Below are 6,000 nucleotides of genomic sequence, written 5' to 3'. Positions count from 1 at the left end.
CCGCGAGAACCCCAGAGGGTCCCGGAGAGTGAGGGCTTTCTGCGCGGACAACCCTCCTCCGAACGAGGTGAGTACAACTTGTCGAGTGCACATAACTGTCTTAGATTTATCGCTTTCTTAAATCACTGTCTGACGTCTGATGTCGCCGACTGTATTTTATGCAGAAGTGGACCAATTGGTTCTCTCCTGTCTCGAACGGGAACCCGACCGAGGAGGAGGAGGAGGGCAGCATGGAGAGCGTCGAGTACGTCTCCGACAGTGGGGAGACGGAGGAGGAGTCTGGGGAAGAGGAGGAGGAAGACGAAGAGCAGAGCTCGCCACCTCCGCCACAAGAGCTTCGAACCAAACGCCGACATGAACTTGCGGCTCCCTCGGCCCCTCCAGCATCCTCGAGTGCTCCACCAACCGCTCCTACTGTCCCGAGCGCCCCGCCAACTGTTCCCGTGGTTCCGAGTGCTCGGAGCATCAAGAGGACCAGGGACGCTGCTGCTGAGCCTGCGGGTCAGCCTTGCAAGGTGGCCAAACCGAGCAGATCTAAACCTCGAAAGGCTTTGCCGCGGATGAGGGTCATCGTTCCCGTCACCTCAACGTAAGTGCATTATTCTTCTAACTTCTTCCGATATTCGATTGAACTCCTGTTTATTGGTCGAATGAATTTCACTCGACAGAGTTGCTACCTCTGCCACCTCTCCGGCACGCCAGGGGGATGATCCCATGGACATGGATAATGTTGTCTCGTCCCAGCCAGGTGCGTCGTAGCGAATCCGAAAGTTTACATTATTGCATCGCGAATTCTGTCTTCGGTCTTGCCTTTTTTCCTGTGATCTCACGCTATTCGGTCGGGTCTCCCTCAGGGGCGATTTATGTGAATGAGGCTGACCAGGGGAGGTCTGAGCAAGCTGCAGTGCCTGTCCTTGAGGCTATTCCACCAGTTATTTCTCTCGCCGCGGACGTGCCGCCGACTGAGGCGATGCCGTCGAGTGAAACGGCGCTGGTTGCTGCTGAATCGACTCGAGCGGGCCTTGGGATGCCCAAGGAGCCTCCAACGAAGCCAGGCCCAGGCCCGTCGGCTGTTGAGTACAACGTCCAGCTCCTCCCGGAGGATCAGGTGGGAGCGTCCAAGGGGGCCATGGTGCAGGCGGAGCTGATGGCGGGAGAGGCCAAGAAGGCGTACGACTCCATCGCGTCCCTGTACCAGCGAAGTTTGGAACTGCGAGACGATATCCGAGTAAGTGGGCTAGTAAGTACTTACTTTTCTCTTGTAACCCACTGGGTGTGCTCGGATATCGTAAGAATTTTGCAATGGGTTCACTCTTAGTGAACCCAGTGGGTGTAGTCCCCGAGACTTCTGTCGAGTGCTTGCACCGGCAGTTGTCTTTATACACATTTTCTTTGACTTGAGCAGATCAAAAATTAATCTGTTCGAATGCTGATAGTTGGGGCACTCGGAGTGCATCTACTGAATGAGTCCCCGAGAGTAATTTTGCTCAGGTCGGGTAGTAGTAGCCTCATAGGCTTAGGTGTTGTCATGTAGCTCAATAGGGCGGACCTGTTTGAGTTTCATGCCAGTGGGGTCACTCTTAGTGAACCCACTGGGTGTAGTCCCAGACACCGCTGTCGACTGCTTGCATCAGCAGGGGTCTGAAGAACTTAGATTTTTTATTGTTGAATTTGTCTGACTGTCTCTTGGTGCTGATTGGCAGAAAACTTGCGAGATGGGGACAGCGTACGAGACTGTTAGGGCTGAAAAGGTTCAGTTTGCTGGTGAACTGGATGCGGCATTGGTTGCAATGGCTGGTATGAAGGATGTTCTGGCGGAACGAGAAAAGTCGTTGGAGCAGGCCCGTGAGGCGAACAAGGCTTTGACTGCTGAGGTGGAGAAAATGGGGAAACAAAGGACGGAGCTGATGGGGCAGATGAAGATGCTGAACAAGCGGTGCATAGCACAGGAAAATTACGTCAGTGATTGGGCCCGGAAGATGATAGCGCTTCTGGGTGGTAAGTCTTGTTTTTCCGAGTGCTTGTGGACCGTGCATTTCATTCTGCGCTGACTGTTTGGTCGTCCTGTCTTTGCAGATTTTTGCATGGACGTTGAGGTTGAAACAGCTGACGTTGAACGGTCGATGCTTGAGAACATTCCACTTGGCGAGGACGCCAATCGAGATCTTCTCCGAGCGCACATTAGGCTGGGCAAAGTTGGACCTTTCATCGGTCGACTGAGAGAAGTCGTCGGCCGAATCAACAAGTAGCTTTGGCCTGAAGACGAGTCTCGGCACGAGATGGAAGGCTTGATGAGTCGACTGGAGGAGGTCCCGAACCGAGTGCAGTCATGGAAGAAGTCTGCAGCTCGCTGTGGTGCGGACGTCGCTCTGTCTGTGGTCCAAGTGCATTGCAAGGAGGTGCGCGAAGAGAAGCTGAAGGCGTTGCAGGTCGCGAACACGAAAAAGCTTCGATTCGAAGACTTCATGGAGACCTTCCTTGAGAGCGCCACCCGCATCGCCGACGGGATCGACCTCGATACGTTCGTAGAGCCCGCCAATCCCATCACCAGTCCTGACGACGCTTGAGAGAACTTTTACCTCGGTATGCCGAGTGTTGATTGTAATAAACTTTGGCCACTGCTGTTGGCCGTCACATTCTTGGCTCGTTGTGGATAAGCTTGATCGACACCGAGCCAACTATCCTTAGGTGAACTTTGAATTTGAATCGAACCGTTTGCTCTTCTTTTGCCAAAGAGTTGCTGATACGAATTTGGCTCGTGTTTTTGTTTGGCGTTTCTTGGTGAAGCCAATGGCAAACATGCAGAGCATGTAATTGTCAGTTGTCTTGACATCTGCATGAGCCTCACTGAGGGTCTGCTGAGTTCCCGAGTGAACCTGCAGGATACACTCGAAGGCAATAGAGTACTTAGGCGATTCGTGATCGCGGATAAGTCTTCGAGTGCGGCTGTAAGGTCGTACTCAGAACGGGTTGTTACTCATGTAATTGTCAGTGGTCTTGACATCTACATGAGCCTCAATGAGGTTCTGCTACTCATGTAATTGTCAGTGGTCTTGACATCCACATGAGCCTCAATGAGGGTCTGCTGAGTCCCCGAGTGTATCTGTAGGATACAGTCGAAGGAAGCTTTCTTATTTAAGCGATTCTTGATCGCAGTTAAGTCCTCGAGTGCGACAGTTAGTGCACGCTCGGAGAAAATTTGTACTTAGGCGATTCTTGATCGCAGCTAAGTCTCTGAGTGCGACGTTTAGTGCACACTCGGAGAAAGTTAGTACTTAGGCGATTCTTGATCGCAGCTAAGTCCCTGAGTGCGACGTTTAGTGCACACTCGGAGAAAGTTAGTACTTAGGCGATTCTTGATCGTAGCTAAGCCCCCGAGTGCGACGTTTAGTACACACTCAGAGAAAGTTAGCTACTTAGGCGATTCTTGATCGCAGCTAAGTCCCCGAGTGCGACGTTTAGTGCACACTCGAAGAAAGTTAGTACTTAGGCGATTCTTGATCGCAGCTAAGTCCCCGAGTGCGACGTTTAGTGCACACTCGGAGAAAGTCAGTACTTAGGCGATTCTTGATCGCAGCTAAGTCCCCGAGTGCGACGTTTAGTGCACACTCGGAGAAAGTCAGTACTTAGGCGATTCTTGATCGCAGCTAAGTCCCCGAGTGCGACGTTTAGTGCACACTCGGAGAAAGTTAGCTACTTAGGCGATTCTTGATCGCAGCTAAGTCCCCGAGTGCGACGTTTAGTGCACACTCGGAGAAAGTTAGTACTTAGGCGATTCTTGATCGCAGCTAAGTCCCCGAGTGCGACGTTTAGTGCACACTCAGAGAAAGTTTGTACTTAGGCGATTCTTGATCGTAGCTAAGTCCCCGAGTGCGACGTTTAGTGCACACTCAGAGAAAGTTTGTACTTAGGCGATTCTGGATCGCAACTAAGTCCCCGAGTGCGACGTTTAGTGCACACTCGGAGAAAGTTAGTACTTAGGCGATTCCTGATCGCAGCTAAGTCCCCGAGTGCGACGTTTAGTGCACACTCGGAGAAAGTCAATACTTCGGCGATTCTTGATCGCAGCTAAGTCCCCGAGTGCGACGTTTAGTGCACACTCGGAGAAAGTCAGTACTTAGGCGATTCTTGATTGCAGCTAAGTCCCCGAGTGCGACGTTTAGTGCACACTCGGAGAAAGTCAGTACTTAGGCGATTCTTGATCGCACCTAAGTTTTTTTTGTTGAGACCGGAGTTTGCGACCGCGGAAGAATTATGAATCTGCGAAAACAATCTGCTTTGTATTATTTCACCAATACTTGTTCTTTACATAGCTTCAGTCGACGGTCACGTGTAGAAGCGCTTCAGGAGATCTCTGTTCCATGCTCGCGGCTCATCTATTTCCCTGTCGATGTTGTAGAGTCTGTATGCTCCATTGTTCAGCACCTTGGAGATGATGAAGGGTCCTTCCCAGGCGGGAGCCAACTTGTGAGGTCTTTGCTGATCCACTCGGAGCACCAGGTCGCCTGCTTGGAATGTACGACTCCTGAAGTGTCGCGCGTGAAAACGCCGCAGATCTTGCTGATAAATGGTTGAGCGAGTCAGTGCCATCTCACGCTCCTCCTCTAGAAGGTCCACTCCGTCTTGCCTTGCTTGTTCTGCTTCAGCTTCGGAGAAGAGTTCGACTCGTGGAGCACTGTGGAGCAAGTCACTCGGAAGGACCGCTTCTGCTCCGTAAACGAGGAAGAACGGTGATCGCCCTGTAGATCTATTCGGGGTTGTGCGGAGAGCCCAAAGCACTAAAGATAGCTCGGTGACCCATGCGCGAGCGACATGTCCCACCTCTCGCAGGAGTCGGGGCTTCAAACCTTGCAGAATAAGTCCATTCGCCCGCTCTGCTTGTCCGTTTGTTTGAGGATGCGCCACAGATGCAAAATCCACTCGGATACCTTGGCTTGCACAGAAACCTTTGAATCTGTCCGAGTCAAAGTTTGTCCCGTTGTCCGTGATTATGCTGTGAGGTACCCCGAATCTGGAGATGATGTCCGTGACAAACTTGATGGTGGTTAGGGCGTCGAGCTTCTTGATGGGCTTGGCTTCAATCCATTTTGTGAACTTGTCGACTGCCACCAACAGATGTGTGTATCCTCCTTGGCCTATCCTGAATGGACCGACTATATCTAATCCCCATACTGCAAACGGCCACACAAGAGGGATTGTCTTCAACGCAGATGTTGGCTTGTGGGACTTGTAGGAGTAGAACTGACAGCCTCCACATCGGTCGACCATATCTTTAGCCATTTCGTTTGCCTGTAGCCAGAAGAAGCCAGCTCTGAATGCTTTGGCAACGATTGCTCTTGAAGAGGCGTGATGACCGCAGGTTCCCGAGTGAATTTCTTCCAGGATCAACTCTCCCTCCTCTGGGGAGATGCATCGTTGAATAACACCTGAAACGCTTTCCTTGTACAACTGGCCATCAATGACAGTGAACGACTTCGACGTGCGGACTATCTGCCTGGCCTGGACTTCGTCTTCTGGTAACTCCTGCCTCAGGATATATGCGATGATCGACACAGTCCAATCGGGGATGACAGCAAGAATCTCCATGATCAGATCAACCACAGCAGGTACGTCGACTTCAGTCGGATCTGTCAAGCTCTTAGGTTATACTGGTTCCTCTGTGAAATGATCTTCTTTAACTGAGGGAAGGTGGAGGTGCTCGAGGCAGACGTCACTCGGGACTGGTCTCCGAGTGGATCCGAGTTTTGCCAACTCATCAGCTGCTTGGTTCTTCAGTCGCGCAACGTGGTGGAGTTCTAGACTTTCAAACTTCTTCTCGAGCTTCCTCACTGCATTGCAGTATGTGGTCATGGTGGGGTTCCTGATGTCCCACTCTTTCATCGCTTGATTAACCACCAAATCCGAATCGCCATAGACCATCAGGCGACGGACGCCGAGTGTGATGGCCATGCGCAGTCCATAAAGGAGAGCTTCATACTCTGCCTCATTGTTGGAGGAATC

Source organism: Hordeum vulgare, chromosome 2H, assembly GCF_904849725.1.
Source record: "Hordeum vulgare subsp. vulgare chromosome 2H, MorexV3_pseudomolecules_assembly, whole genome shotgun sequence".
Classification (NCBI taxonomy): Eukaryota; Viridiplantae; Streptophyta; class Magnoliopsida; order Poales; family Poaceae; genus Hordeum; species Hordeum vulgare.
Note: the sequence above shows the minus strand (reverse complement) of the source record.